General features: G+C 31.4%; 1 long non-coding RNA gene across 1 annotated transcript; it reads right to left on the bottom strand.

Annotated features, from left to right (window-relative positions):
* Positions 1–8,920: 8,920 nt before the first annotated feature.
* On the bottom strand, positions 8,921–14,042 carry LOC120067196. The gene is made up of 3 exons (XR_005478945.1): positions 13,779–14,042; positions 10,212–10,292; positions 8,921–9,181 (listed from the first exon to the last, which is right to left on the bottom strand). It is a non-coding gene; the product is annotated as an uncharacterized LOC120067196 (long non-coding RNA).
* Between the last annotated feature and the right edge of the window lie 3,366 nt (positions 14,043–17,408).

Here is a 17,408-nt window from a genome sequence, read left to right as displayed (position 1 = left end):
TAAAAGCGTCAACTATTCGAGTGTCAAGTATAGTGTGATAACTTGACTCCGAAAAAACGTCAAGTAATATGTTTCTTGATACAATTTTCGTGTCAAGTAAGATAATACACTTGACATTGGTGGTATGTCAAGTTTAATCGAGTGTCAAGTATAGTGTGATACTCTTTGACGTTTTTTATATGTCAAGTATATGCCTTTTTGTTTTCAAATTAAATGCCCCAATCGATATTCTCATTTTCTACCTTGTATTCCAACAATACAATTACATCAAATAAATAAACATCATACATTTAAGATCTATCAACTCAATATATTTACTAAAAATCCATATGTTCAACTATGAACACTCCTCATAAATTACAACAATATTTCTCTTTCACATGTACATGCACAAAATAAAATCTCAACTATTGCTTTTGTATATAAAACTCAACTTTCAACAAACACAAAAGTGACAAATTTTTTAATAAATAGCCTCTAAAAAAAGTACATTATTTAATCTATACATTGAGCTTTGAAGTCTAAAGATCGAGACTTAAAGGCAGACAAGCTATGTTTAAGTAAGTCAATCTGCAAAATAGAATAAAGGGCAATAACATCAAATTTTAAAATATAGAAATAATTGTTAAAATACAACAATGTAATCCAACCTACGAAATGTTCAATAATAATGGTTACAAAACGCAAATTCCAGCAACTACGTAATAATTCCAAAAGAGTTTCAAGGCCTTAATACCTATCAAAACGTCCAAACATCGTTAACTTTGTTGGATAGTGGCTCCAATCTCTTGAAATCTTTGTATTGAACATCAAAAATTGAAAATAACTCAATTATTAGACCAATACTTCAATGGGTAACAAAGAACTATTAATACTAACCTTTAAAACTTACCAAAACCTTGCCAAGATCGGTCTCAAACCTATTGGACAACAACTCAACTCCTTCCAACACTTCAATCTAATACTAAAAAAGTGTCAGGTATTACTAAGTTAATGTCAAAACTTATTGAGTGTTCAAAAATTTTCATGTAGAACCACCAATACCAACCAAAATATTGTGGGCAACAATGGAACAAACCCAATATCAAATACCAAACAAGATATACCTCATATACTTACCGAAAATCTTACTGAAATCAATATCAACCTGTTGGACAACACATTAATGTTCTCTGAATCTTGAATTTAAAGCCAAATCACAAAGAGCATCAATCAATTTGGGTAAAAAAACTTATGGGTATTCAAAAATTTCCAAGAAACCCACTAGGTAATTAAAACTCACCAAACTTACCAAAACCTTACCCAAAAATACAAGATTCCAAAGAGATAGAGTATAGATCTGACAAGATAGAGTGAAGCCCACACTTGAACAGATCTGTTACAAAGCTAGAACTCAATGAAGACGTGGACAACCTCGACGACAACAAGCGGATTTGGCTGGACCAACTTGACTGAAGTGACAGAAGCGGTTAGGGGCGTTCGACTAAAGATCTAGGTGGAGTTGAAGCAACGGAAGCATTTGGCTACAGATCTGGGCACGGTTGAAGCGACGAAAGCGGTTGGGGGCGTTCGACTAAAGATCTAGGCAGAGCTGAAGCAACGGAAGCATTTGGTTACAAATCTGGGCACGATTGAAGCGACGAAAGTGGTTGGGGGCGTTCGGCTACAAATCTGAGCAGGGCTAAAGACTCGCGAACGACATACACAGCTGGCCAACTAGCGCGGCTGAGCAGACGGCGAGGGAGCTGAGTAGACGACGAGGAAGAGGGCTGATGTGACTGAGCAAACGATGGAATGAAAAACTCAATAACAGCGGCGCAAACGGAGGCGAGGGGAGAATGAAGGTTGACGACGACTAGGGCTCTTGGGCGCACGGAAGAAGAAAAAATATTGGGGGGAAGGGGAAGGTCATGAGTGAGAGAAAGAGTTTTTAATTTGAGAGAGAGAAATGAAAAATGGGAGAGGGAAATATTATTTTATTTGATAATTTTGGTAGGAGGGAAACCAAATTTAGAGGGAAATGAAAATTAAAGTCTCTACACGATCGCCTAAGTAAAAAATAAAAGTCTTTACATGATCGCTTAGCTCTGCTACATGATCACTGAATAAACACTATACGATCGCCTACCAAATGCTACACGATCGCTGAGCTCGGCTACACGATCGTTTAACTCTATTACATGATCGCTGAGTAACAAAATGTTATACGATCGCCTACCCAATGCTATACGATCACCTACTAAATCTATACGATTGCCTGAGCTCGGCCTACAACGATTGCTTAGCTCTTACTACACGATCGCTTAAGTAACAAAGTGTTATACATCGCCTCCCAATGCCTATAAAGCGATCGCCTACCAAATGCGACACGAATCGCTGAGCTCGGCTACAGATCAGTTTAGCTCTATTACAACGGATCGTGAGTAACAAAATATATAAATCGCCTACCCAATGTCATATGATCGCCTACCAAATGTTACACGATCGCTAAGCTTGGCTACACGATCGCTTAGCTCTGCTACACAATCGCTAAGTAACAAAATGTTATATGATCGCCTACCCAATGCTATACGATCACCTACCAAATGCTACACGATCGCTGAGCTCGGCTACACGATCGCTTAGCTTTGCTACATGATCGTTGAGTAACAAAATGCTATATGATCGCCTACCCAATGCTACACGATCGCCTACCAAAAGCTATACGATAGCCTATCAAATTGTAGGCCTATCAAATATCTGAAATATTCTGTCAATCTCTACTTTTTTAATCCTTTTACTTGACACGAAAAAAATGTTAAGTAAGAGCTTCTTATACTCACGTGTCAGGTAAGACCTTATATTACTTGACACGAAAATCATGTCAAGTAAAGTTTCGTGTGAAAATATCCAAAATATTCTGTTAATCTCCACTTTTTTAACCCTTTTACTTGACATGAAAAAAATGTCAAGTAAGAGTTTCTTATATTTGACACGTGAAACGTGTCAAGTAAGACCTTATATTACTTGACACGAAAATCATGTCAAGTAAAGGTTCGCTTGAAAATATCTGAAATATTCCGTCAATCTCCATTTTTTAACCCTTTTACTTGACATTTTTTTGTCCAAAATCATATTACTTGACATTTTTTCCACAGAAACGTCAAGTAATTAAAAACTACAAGTGTCAAGTGATGTAGATTTTGTAGTAGTTCACCTTTAAATTTAACGTCAATGATTGGAAGTGAGTATTTAATGAAAAATTGGTGTTAAAAGTTGTGCTCTTCAAACATAGGGATCAAATTAAAACAGAACTCAAATCTCATGAGTAAAATTGTAACATTTTGAAATTTAGAGATTAAATTAAAATCAAACTCAAAACTTAATAACTAAATATGAAATTTATGGGTCAAATATAAAATGGACTCAAAACCTATCAACCAAAAATGTATTTTTCTCAATAAATAAATAATAAAAATGAAAGAAAGAGAGAGAGAATCTCTCCATTGACTTAAAACCTTAGCTTTATAGATATGTTTTTTCCTTTTTCCTTTGGCATTGACAAATCCATGCAAAAGTGATTCGTTACCTTTTCTTTATTTTTGTTTTTTTCCCTATTTTCATCCACTTTTTATTGGAAATAAAAATTAATAGAATTATTGTGTTTTCTTCGCTGTATGAATTCTAAGAGATCATGGAAAAACTTGTGATGTTGAGGCTGAAAAAATGAAAGTAATTTGCATTTGATTAAATTTTAAGGTGTGGTTGATAATATTTTATTTTTGGAAAATTTTCACATATAAAAAATAGTAAAAATATACTGATGGACACTTATAGACTTTTATCAATGTCTATCAGTGATAAAGTTCTATCGGTTTCTATCACTAATAGACATCGATAAATTTCTATTAGTCTCTGTCATCCACACTAAAATTTTGTTATTATGTATTAATAGTTTCTCTTATTTTTCTATTTTTGAAAATTTTCTTTTATTTTTCAAGATTTTTTTTATTAAAATTATTATATTGGCTTTAATAAAATGTACTTAATAATTTTCTTAAGATGAAAATGTGTTTAATAACTTTTTAATGATGAAAATGTGCTTAGTTATTTTATTATTTGGTTCTGCTATCTTAAAAGTTATATTGGATCTTATTAAAATATGGGTTGTTTTAAAAGTAAACTATTTTTATTAATTAGCATTTAAAATATTATTTCTAAAATTGAAAAAACAATAAAATGAATTATTATAATCATAATTATTTACGAAAATAATAAAAAAAAATTGAACCAAATGAGAGAATGTTACTATGTAGATATTAATCTATGCATTACTTTGTCGATCAAGAACTAATTACCATCTCAAAGAGAGAGAAAATCTGTGGTGGATGAAGATGGGTTTAGGGCAATTGTATGTATAAAGATAAACTAAAAAATGTGCATGAAAAGAGAGGTTAATGTTAAAGTATTGATGTAATTAAATTTACTACTATTAATCAACTTAAACTTTTAAGCTCATTGTTGGGAAAAAATATGTATGCATTCAAAAATAAAAATCGTGAACAAAGGTTATTGCTTATCTTCTTCAAAAATAATAAGAATTCAAGTACAAGTACACTTAGCTAAGCTTATTTTATCTTTATCTTCTATCTGGCCTTGTGGTTCTTTTCTTTACTAAAAGGATCCAAATTATCAATTGATCTAACATTTTGGGGACAATCGTACAAAATATTGGATTGAAATGAGATTTGACCTATTTTCTAAATTTTAAGGTTTTTGCTCTTTTGTATACATATCTGGGTAAAATTACCAACATGAAATATTGCGCACACACAAATTGGGCCTTTCGCGCTTGCTCTCTAACTCTTCGCTCTCTCTCTATTCTCTATCTCTCTCACTATCGATCTATCCTCTCTCTCACTCTCTGTCTCACTCTCTCACCGATGACACATCTGACACTCCTCCATACTCTCTTGTCTCTGCAACATTTACCCAAACATCTGACGCTTTGATCGCTCTTTCGCTTTCCAACGACCCTACACATCTGATACCGATGCTCTTATCCCACTCTGATGACCCTATGACACATTTAACCGCTCCAATCCTTTACGACCAACGACACCCACATGCAACAGGAGAAAATGAGGAAGAGAAAGAGGGAAGAAAGCAAAAGGAAAACTAAGAGTAGTTTGGTCATGTTGATTGATGGTGAAGTAAGCAAAATGCAAGATTCTTAAGTTTCAAAAACTAGGGCAAAATCCATTTTCGCAATTATCTCAACATTTTGCTAGCTTAAGCTCATTCCACCCTCAATAGTGTACTTAGTGGCTGGAGATATGGATTTAAGATGGTTTAATCATTCACAAATATAATCAAACTACTTGCTACTCAAGTTGATAGTGGAAAATACCTTAAAAGTCTCATTGTCTAGCTAGGATCTATTTCAAATAATATTTCCTCTTTTTTGTGCCAAATTTTCTTTATTTTACCCATGTTAGTACTTACTACTTAGTAGCCACATTTCTTTGTTGTTGTTTTGGCAGTTTCAAAAAAAGTTGTTATTGTTTTAGTTCTTTTTTATACCTTTTAGAGAACCTAGTTTTCGTTTGATTTCATGATTTTTAAAAAATGTCACTTTGAACATAAATCAAGAGGTTAAACATTAACATTGTTTTTAATATGAACTATAGATTCAAACCCTCCAAATTGCAATGTACTTTTTTTTGGAAAAAGAAAAAGAAAAACATCTAACAAACTAACATTTGAATTGCTACCAATATAACACAATTAGAGAGAAACATTATCCCAAAACAATGTTGACAATGTTTTAGTGTGTTGAAACATAAAGATTCCAAGAAAAAAAAAAGATGATTGTGGTTTGGTTGTTGGGTTTGAAAATTGATCATAAAGTTGATTGTGAATCAATGGCTCAATCAAGTGCCTTAATTGGCTCTATGTTTTGGTTAGTGGAAATAATGGTCCACTTTTTTAATAAATAATTCTCCACACAGTTTCATGTCAAATGACCCACCAATCACTTTCCACCACCACCCAATTATAACCTACTAATAAAACCAAAAAGTTCACCTCTTTTTATTTTTCTTCCCCTTTTTTCCGAAAAGTAAAAAATAAATATTAAATTATTATTTTTTTTAAAAAAAAAAAAAACCATTATCTCGAGCTGTAACCCTCCCTCTTTTGCCCATGACATGATAATTCCAAGGGCATTGGAAATCGAGTTAGTGGAAATTTTATTCCTCAAAGAAAATTTCTAAAGAATTGTTATCAAAGAAACATTTTTGGATTGTTCGGGATTTATAGAATAAAATAATATATCATATAATAACATTATCTCATAAACTAAATAAAAAAAAGTTAAAAAACCACTTTTATTTTCTAAATTTTGATAAAAGTAATAATTTAGTTTCTAAATCTTGATTTGTAATGATTTAATTCTTGTCCTTTTAATGTTATAACAATTTAGTGCATAAACTTTATAATATAATAATTCATTCCAAATTTGTTACAAATTTAATCCCTAAAATTAAAAAAAAAAGTCAAAATTAAATGTCATTTTTTATTATTTTATGCTATAAATTTTGCGGTTAAAAATTCTTATTAATATTTAACTTTACTTTCTATAATATAGATTAAATCATCACAAATTTTAAAATATGGACTAAATTGTTACTTATTAAGGTTCACAAACAAAATTGTTAAAGAATTGAAAGTATATAACTAGATTGTTAAAAATCAAAGTTCAATGACTAAAACGTTACTTCTATGAAAGTTTATGAACTAAAAGTGATTTCTAACCATGAAAGAAATATGTATTGTTGTAGTACTAGATTTTTTTTTTTTTTGTAGATAAGATACCAATGGCATCTCAAAGGTCGATATAGTTTGATCTATACCAATGTATTTATCTTACCTTTGGTCTAATTAACATTTTTATTTTAAGCAAAATAAGTATTTTATTTCAGACCTAGTATCCGATAAATTTTTTTTTTTTTTTAACTAATTAATCATTTGACAAAAATTCAAATTCATTGAAAACATGAGTTTACTTTTAGAAATTAAAATAAAGCAAAACCTTAAAAAGTTTTGAGGGGAAAAAAAGTCACAAAATTACACTCAGAAAGCTTAGAACTCTGCCTCTATATATACCTCCCACTGTGCCCTCCCCATACCCTAATCTTGGCTCTTTACTTCCTTCTTTTTTTCCTTCCTCTAACAATGTTAAGTTCAAGTTTCTTCATAGCACACTACGGTAATGGCGCCATGATCGACCCGAGCAGCAATGGCGGGAGAATGTCGGTGACGGACAGCGGTGAGAACGGAGGAGGGACGAAAGCAAAGATGAGTTGTTGTAATATTATTGTGGATAAAGAGGGAGTAATGTTACAATATTGTTGAGAAAATGTGCATAGAAAGGAAGAAACAGAAAAACCAGAGCTTTGCAAAATCCCTCCCCTTAGGTTTTTCCTAATCTTTCAAAAGAGAGAGTCAGATTATTTAAGGGATTTGGGAGAATGTCTTATGAATTGCATTGCAAAGGGGAATTGAGGGTAATGGTCCGAATTTTTTTTTTTTTTTTTTTTAAAATTTTTTTTAGTATTGAAGACATGGGATGTAAGAGATGCATACAAGCAAAGCCTTTATTAGGGGTTTGTAAGAGTGTGGTTTTAAGGGTTCTTTTTTTTTTTTTTTTGGTACTGCTGGGGATGCATCACTTACACCAAGCATGCATTTTTCATCATTTTAATGCAGAAGTATTTACTTGTTTTGTGCTTGTTTGGGTAAATTTTGGTTTGTTATTTCAAGTCTTGTTGCATCGGGCCGTATTGACTTTTTAGGTCCTCCGTCCTTGTCTCACGAGACAATCGACTTAGTTAGCATGGTTAGTTACTAAGAGCTTGTTTAAAATGACTTTTCAAATGCTTCTAAAATGTTAAAAATAGTTTTAAGCAATTGAAAAACCGTTGCAAAGTTCATGTTTAGTACTTTTTAATTTAAATTAATATGATATTTATTCTATGGTCTGACATTGAATTATGTAAAAAGAAAGTAATTGTCTGCTCGACTTGAGATTTTTGAAGAAAAAAATTATAAGAAATTGTCTTATTAATCAGGAGGTTTTGATACTACCTTTATAACAGTCTAAAATGTTTGAATTAGATGCACAATTTCATGCTATGAAAACTCTTTCCGAAATCCTCCATTTTAATGGACTGGACATGTGTTTGAATTATTATCACCCCCACAGTAAAATTAAAATAATAAAAAAATGAAGGTTCGATCGCGACACAGTGAATGGTTGATCAGCAACAATAATATCAATTGATATGGACTTCGTCTTTTTTGGTCGATGGATTTAAGTAAAGTAAAATGAAAGCCAAAAAAGCAGCACCACAAAATCTATTTGGTGTAAACAATAATGAAGACCTTGGCACGGTAGAAGTTTGAAAACATAGATTCCATTCTATCTTTTATTTTAACTTTTGAAAAGCTTTATGACATTGGATTATTAAAAAGAGGTGTAGATTACTGTTAGGGATGCTCCACTTTTTATGTTTCCTGTAAAGTCAAAAATGTTCACAAGAAATATAACAAAATGATGCAAACAATAACCCATTGTGTATGTGTGTGTCACACAATACTATACAATATATATACATACAATACCAAAAAAAAAAAAAAAAAGAGAGCAAAAAGTTACAATGATAATATTTCATAACATCAAATTTGTATTCATCAATCTAATTTCAGTATGTAGTTTTAGAAAAGGGATTGATTTGATTCATTTCATTTTTATGACGCTAAACAGACATTACAAAAATAGGCCACCTAAAATGGTCAAAATGTAAAAACACAAACTAAAATAAACGTCCTAATAGTATAAGGGAAAAAAAGCTCAAATAGTAAAAGGGCCTAACAGTAATAAACCTTAAATTGTTTCTCATATCAATAGAAAGTATCTCAGTCTACAACTATGTTGGTCAGTTTGAATGGAATCCACATCTGTTGCGATATAACATATCTCAAACCATACCAACCAATAGGGCCAAAATCATAACCCGAGCTTTTGAGAACAAGCAGGCAATGATTGATGACTCTCCATACTGCAGTTGCCGTATGGAACACCGCCCCTTTCATGCACCAGAACCACCATACTCAGATAGTGTTGTTGCCAACAAACAACCTATGGTATGCAGGGAGGTAACGAGATATTGAACGTACGATAGTTAGTCTCGCGATAGTGCACCTCCCCCCATTTTGAGGGGCGCTCGCATGGTCAAAGTTCAAATAATAAGTAGGGTCAAGAGTTCCAGTGATTTACACTTGGAAGTAGAGTATAAATTTGAAGTTTAAGAACTACATAACACCTCAACTTTAATGTCTAAAACTTTAACGTGTCCAATTAGGCTCTAAATAAGTATCTAAAGTTTTCAATTTTGTGTTCAACACATCTACAAACTTTAAAAAAAAAATGTGTAATACATCCTTAAACGATCAAATTTTGATTTAACATGACCTTAAATATTCAATTTTGTCTAACAAGTCCTTGACCTATTCTACATTTTTTGAAATTTGCAAACCTATAAAACACAAAATTGAAAATTTAAGATCCTATTATAAATAAAACTCAATTTTTATCATATAAATTTAAAAAAATAATAAAAAAATATTAGATGTCTAAGGAGGTGTTTAGGCCCCAAACTTCAAGTGGGAGGCATTGGCTAATAGCCAACTCTATGTCTATGACTCTAATTACAATAGTTGATGTTTCCAACTATTATAATCTACAATTAACTCCAGCATTACTATTTCAAATCTCTCTTTTTGTTACAGTTTACTACTTCTTACTCATCCTCTCTTCCCCTCTTTGTTACCATGTTTACTTTCTGTCCAAATTAAAATAGTCTGCATCCTAGATTATTATAACTTATAGATTATTATAAGTCACTGACTATAATAACCACAAACTATAATAATCAACTCGCTGACTGAGCCAATGAGAAGATTCAACTTTCAAATAACATCGCTGAGTTATACTTCTGTAGAAAGCATTCTCACAGATTCTTGATAGTTTTTTTTCCTTCTTTTTTTTTCCCCTCTTCCTGAAAGGAGTCCCTATGACATACTTGTATAATTCTCCTTGAACATAGTAAACATATAATTCAAAAGGCAGGCATGACCTTTACTTGGTGAAGCAGTAGAAGTATCAATACCTTCTCCAGTTCTCCTTCATCTGTGATTATTTTCATTGCAGTTTTGTCTACCTTGTGTGTGAAGTTTTAAGATTCACAAGCCTACAATTTCCTCAGACATACAAACAAAGAGATATAAGTGTTGTGATAATCAATAGTAATTACGGAATATTTCCAAGCAAGGAAATCTAAATAAAAATGAAATATAGATTCATGAAAAAGGATCATGTTTCTAAGGTCGTTTTCTCTAAGCTCTATCTCACTATAAGATGAACACTGAGCAGATAAAGTGGGAAAACGAAAATGGCCTGTGCAGAAAAAGGTGTAGGAGTGGGTTTAACTCAAAATCCAAGAAAAAAGATGTGTCGTTGGTCTTTGTTGACATGACACACAGATTCCAAAGGGGATGGAATCTTTTGCTTCAATCATAGTTGTAAAGGCTGAGTGTATCACAAATAAAAAATGCAGGCACTACCACTGAGTTCGCCAATGACAAAAGAGCCTACTTTCATTGACAATAATATAACTCAAAAAGAAAACCCACCATTGAGGAAAATTAGTTGATAAAATCGGGTAAAGAATTCTTACTACACCACATTTGTATGAACAGCATAAACTTCTTGTTTTCCATGTATTCAAACTAAGGAGTAGAACAAATTCTGCCTTCTGTGCTCGAAAGACCCTATTGTTCTGGTTTGTTTTGTGTTCAATGAATTTCACAGTTCTAAGTGGACACTAGCCATTGGTAGAGCTTGTTTCACATACTAAACGAATAAGTCAGATAAAAAAAGGGGTGAATTCTCTTATTCAAAACTTGGCAGGTTTAAGAGTTGGAGGGTTTCAACTTTCAATCTTTTGAAAAAATTTAAAGGGACCGAGGAGTTGGGTGAAGTGGTCTTCTTGCAGAGTTGTTAAACCCCCCAACCCAATGCTTAGTTTGTTTATCCCACCCTTCCCCTACCATATTTCTCATTGCAATATCTCTCTCATCTTCAATGGCTGTCTCTCCTTTCTCCTGAGATTCTTCCAGAAACCCTCACCATCACTTCCTCTTCTCTGAAAACACTTAAAGCATAATTCTATTCTCCTTCATTGTTCACTTCTCTGAAATTTTTCTCCATCTTTCTACTGGCATTCTTTTAGTCTCTCTTCCTACCAGGTCTATAAGGCCTGGGCATCCTTAGCTTGCTTGTAGATTATTGAGGTTATGTACTTAGCACTTATTGTGATTATGTACTTCTCAACTTTATCTAAATTAAAATAGTTACTTAAATTATAAATCAAGATGGATTTTATAAAATATTAATTCACAAACTTTACAACCCCATGCTGATACAATCTTCATTAAATAATAGAGATGTCCCCATGGTAAGTCATGTGATAACAGAACAAACAAACTTGACAACAAACCACTCTTAATAAAGAGAGCAAAACGATTAAGAGAACAACAAAATACATACGAACAACACATAACAGTATAAATCGACTCAGGTTTATTTAAGCAACTAATGTTCAACACTAACTTCAAATCTTCTCCTTTGTTAATGATATGGGCAAAACCAGGAGTCCGCTGCAAATGGAGTATACCAAAATAAAAAAAGCCCTAACCAATTACAAAAAGGATTCCAATTATAGGGAATAGAAGATAAAAGCCAGTTACAAAAATGTAGGCAACAATATGTAAGAGACCTTGTTGAAATAGAGTAGGATTATTAGTAGAATATTAGTAAAGTATTTTTTTCTTTTTTTTGTAAAATAATTTTAGTATGGTTATTAGATGGGGGACATCAGTAAATAGCTAGTAAGTTGAGGCTTTTAGTTATAATAAATAGAAGAAGTGGGATTGGGAGGAAGGTGTGAAGAATTTTGTAGGATTTTTTTAGGGAATCTGGGAGAGAGTAGCAGTGGTATATTGTAGTTTCTTCATTGATATTGCATTATATATTTCTATATTTTAGTGTTCTTTGTGTTATTTGTTGTTTTGAGTGTTTTTGTTAGATGGTACCCTAATATAATACTAAAGAAATGTATGAAGTCTGGCAAAAGCTCACAACAGATCCCATCCCCATAGAAAGTTCAGTCTCAAAAGAAGCCTAAAAAGATTATTCTACCAGTTGGCCAAATGCTCCACAAAGAGGGACAACAATTTGAACATGCTGATCCCAAATAAGGACCAACAATTTAGGTATATTTGAGAATGAATTTCAGAGGGTCGAAATCACTTTTTCTCTTGCCAAAATCACTTTTCCTCAAAATGATGGTATTTGGCATGAACCAAATTGTTTTAGAAAAATCTAAACTAATTTCAAATTGATTTTGGAGAAATTAGTTGAAAGGTGATTTTGTTAAGTGATTGACTGGGAATCAATCCAAAATGGCCATTTAATTCAGTTTTTGTTAAAATATTGTTAGTTAGCTATTTGTGAAATCATTTTTTTTTAATTTTAAATACTTAAACAAAAGGTGACAAGCATTGTTTGTCATTAAATTGTTAATAAAACAAACAATTATATATGTTTTGAATTTTCTTTTAATATGTATTATAAACATTCACTTTACTCAAAATATGACCATGCATATAAGAATTTAACAATAAAATAAATAGAGATAGATATTTACTATAATTATTTAGTTAAATAATAATTTCTCAAATAGAAAAATACAATTTTTGAGTAATTGAGTAACTCTAAGTTCATTTGGAACCAAACATAATAATTCTAAATCAATTCTAAATATATAAAAATCACTTTTAAGAGTTTGGTACCAAACATAAATTTGTTTAAAAATCAATTTTACAAAATGAATTGTACCTAAATCTATTTTTCTAAAATCACTTCTCCACTATGACTCCCCAACCACACTCTTAAACACGCACCTCTACATTATTTCAAATAGATATGTCATTCAAAGTAAGTTAGGTGCATTTTTTATCATCCCATTATCATGATTTGACGAACTTCAAAATAAATCCCAATAACATGCAATGGTTATGTATAAACTCACATATATGGTTTCTGAAAAAACTCTTAATTCTACCTTCAAAGGTAAAGTTTACAAATCATCTGTTGAAAATAATAAATGGTACCAGAGGATAAAGTTCGAAATCAGAAAAAAGAAGCCCACACACATTTCTATTTGGAAGGCATACAACATGATGTCAAGGCTTTAAAATCGGGGAACAAAGTTTAAATAGATGAACTTCAGATATCTATTAATTTAAATTTGTAAAATATGGGTTTCCCTTTCACTAACTTGGTCGAATAAATCTGAACTTTCATAGGAAATCCAAGTGCACGACCGTAATTTCCACCACAGATCATCAACGATTTCAACTTTAAGGACAAGAAAATATAAAGACCGTACCAATTAACAGTAGACGTCCATCTATCCATGAAAATCTAGAACTATGACGATATATTGAGACTATTTCACCTAAGCCATATTCAACGCTTCATCCAACTTAAAACATGCTTTCTTTCATCAACTATTCTGAACTAGACATGGTTAACAGTACAATCTAGAGAAATGAGAAACCCTATACTGAAATTAAGCTGTAATCATCGAACATTAAACGAATAATGAACTTACAGGACTAATTTCGACACAAAATAAGATACGTGATCATGACCGCAAGGGAGAAGGGAAAGGTAGAAGAGATGAGAAAATCAGTGAGCATGGATGGACTTGGATAATAAAGAACAGTTCAAATTCACAGTGAACAAATGAATTGCTCTAAGTTTCAATTTCCAGTTTCCAAGTCGCCGATGCCCGAAGATTCTCTCAACCTTGCGCCCTTCCCACTCGCCTCAGAGAGAGGAGACCTTCGTCTGTTCGTCAAAACCCTAGAACTTCAAATTCATCAACAATTTGAAGAAGCAGAATTTATATAAGAAACAAAATCGAAAATTAGCGCAAATTTTGAAATGGGCTTTTTCATTACCTTCTTTGAAGCTTCAAAGTTTTGGGCCCAATCGGCCCAAATTCAATCAATGTCCCAAGTTTGATGGGTTGATATCATTTGGTGCCTCCAAATCTGGTATAATATTATGCAAAGAGCAACTATAATAATGAGAAATTGTAGAGAATAGCCCAATTGGAACCTCATATTGAAAAAAAAGCTAAAAGAAAAGACTAAAAAAAAAATTATTATATAAATCTTAAAATTTATTATGGAGTCTTTCCTATTATGAAAAATCTTTCAAAATTACCTATTCTACAAAAAAAATCCTTCAAAATTTTCGTGTTATATATAAATTTATTAGCCTTTTTATCTTTTATAGTCTTAAATCGTAATTATCTAAAGTTTATTTTTAATCTTTTAGATTTTCTTCCCAAATTTTAAATCTAAAAATTTCTCCCAAAGTTATTTCTCAAATGCTCTGGTTTGAAGACTTGAAGATTTTGATAGCATTTTGGAATGCAATAATTCATCATCTCCTTTATCTATTATTGACTGAAATTCTAAAGAGAATTCTATACTTCAATAAAATTAAAGTTTAAAATCAATCTCAACTACAAATCTCGGTTATATCTATGTAAGTAAGTGATCAAGTTCATCTTGAAAAATTTTCCTTTGCACATTCGTCCTAAAATGCGACTCCAAACCTTTGGTATAAGATATTTGCATAGCTCAATCTGATCTCAAGAGTCTAAATTTTAGATTTTAGTATGTGGCAGATACTTTAGTGACTAAGAGAGACGAATACTTTAGTTGTATTTAGTATTTGTATGATTCTATTTAACGAATATTTTAGTATTTACAAGGTATTCATATGGTTTAGTATTACGAAGACACAAGTTATTTCAATTTCAATAACCTTAGTTATAAGGTATTTTGTGTTTGCTAAGGAATTTGTGTGGTGAAAATTTGATGAATTTTTATCTACTTTTTAGTATAAGGTATTTGTAAGGCTTAGTCTGACGAAGATTTTATGTATAATAAGTCTCCACAGTGTTTTAAATATTATGTAGAATGCGTCTTCAAAGATGGAGTAAAGAAATTTGGAATAAGGAACACTCGAAGAATAGAGGTAAGAACAAAAACACCTCTTTATAATGTAGAGACTGTGTAAAAAAAGAGTCAGTTTAATGAGCAAATGAGCAGGATGGGTGGGTTGTGCTTTGACTACTCTCATTTGTGACGTACCCTAGTAAATACATCGAAATGTTTGTTTGTAGAATCTCATAAGATCTTAATTTTTCAAATACACTATTTTCAGACATCAAATATATAATTTTTGTATCATATTATATGTAGATGCTTCCTTAATTTCAATTTCACTAGTCCATATCTAAATTTTTCATATACATGGTATTTTCATAGACTGGATGTATAAACTTGTTGTTATTAGATTTATGCTTATTGTCTATGTTTATTTAAGCTTCATTGGTTAATTTCAAATTATATCTTTAAAATTTTAAAATTTAGCAAAATTTAAGTAAGTGTTTTTATTTACATTTAAAATATTTTTATTTAAATATACCCATCACATCCTTAAAAATCTGATGTCATTTAACTAACTAATTTTTTCTCGAATTTAGGAGATTTGAATAGGGGTATCTTAGTCCATTATTTTATGTAAAAACAACTTAGTAGGGTTGGAAAGGGCGGGGCCGGGGTTTGGGTGCGGGGATATTACTTCCCATCCCCGTCTCTGCGGGGATTTTTTAATTCTCATCCCCACCTCATTTCCCATTTTGAGAAGTCCAGATTGGAGTCGGGGAATCCCCGTTTCGAGGATCGGTAAAAAATTTTCCACCATTAGTTTTTCTTTTTAATTTTTTTTTTATTTAAAATCAATAATTTTTTTGTATTTCTATTGAAATGATACACTTTTTAGGTAACAATTAGTATTATTTTATTATTTAATTTATTTAATTTACTAATAAAAATTATTTTAACATTTCTTTATTTTAAATTTTAATAAAAAGTTAGTTAATTATATTATGAAAAAAAATAGCTTAAGCTACTGTTTATATATATATAATATATATAATATACTATATATATATATATATATATATATACGAGTCGGGGTTCAGGGTGGGGAATGCTCTGATCGGGGATTTTCCCGTCCCCGATCGGGATAGGTACCCCTGGAACCCGACTCGTGGGGGTTTTTACCAACCTTAAAACTTAGTTTTTAGCTATTTATACAATAAAAAGCATCTATGGCATTTTTTCAAAATGCATGTTTTATTTGGATCATTCTTGCGGTCCCCCTAAAATAATTTGTAAATATATAAAAATAAAAATAGAAATAGAACACGTGTATGAAATAGGTAATTGATGTGCAAATTAATTAGTGATTGTTATGAGGTAATTGATCAATTTCTAGGTTAGTTATTGGACCTATTTCCATCAATGAATTATCATATGAAATTAAAAACATACTAGTTTGTTAAATAAGCTTAGTTTAGTCTTTCAAATAATAATAATAATAATAAGCATAGTTTAGAGGTATTTGGCATGCACTCTTTCTTTTGAGGTTAAGGAGGTTAAAAGTTCAAATCTCTTACCTTCATTAACATCAATATTGCAATTTTATTAGTAATAGATGTCTATCAATAATTGAAGTCTATTAATAATAAATTTATCATTAGTGATACATGTCTGGTGTTGATTAGATGTACATCAAGGATGAACATCTATCATTGATTGTTCACATACTCATTTGCTATTATGTAATTTGTCAATAATAAACATAACAATAAATTATTATTAAAAAGAGAGAGAGAGTATATAAGTGATATTTGACTTTGTTTTCTTACCCGATCAAAGTTGATATTTTTTAATGTTAGAACCAGATGCCACATATTTTTTTTCCGATGTGATGACACTCGCGTGTGTTAAAAAGGTTATACTTCCACCACCACCACACTTTTGAATCATCTCTATCATGCCTTGATATTTATACTTTTGAAACGCTGCTTAATTTTCCAATGTGGGATATCTTTTCTTCCAATTTCTCTCAACTTTGCTATAAGCCTAAGCCTAAAGTCATTCCAAACAATCTCTCATGAATGACAAATATAGCAAAAATAACCAAAATAATAATAATAACAAATTGAAGATACTATTATGAGCAAAGACGGGAAATCAAAAGTAAAACCCGAACCCTAATTACCTTAAGTAAGTATAAGTAATGTGATGTCTTCTAATGAGCTAAATGAAGTCATGTCTTAGGAAGGATAGAAGGCGGAAGCAAGAAGAAATAA

This window comes from Benincasa hispida, chromosome 12 (genome assembly GCF_009727055.1).
Source record: "Benincasa hispida cultivar B227 chromosome 12, ASM972705v1, whole genome shotgun sequence".
NCBI lineage: Eukaryota > Viridiplantae > Streptophyta > Magnoliopsida > Cucurbitales > Cucurbitaceae > Benincasa > Benincasa hispida.
This window is presented reverse-complemented; position numbering and strand designations above follow the sequence as displayed.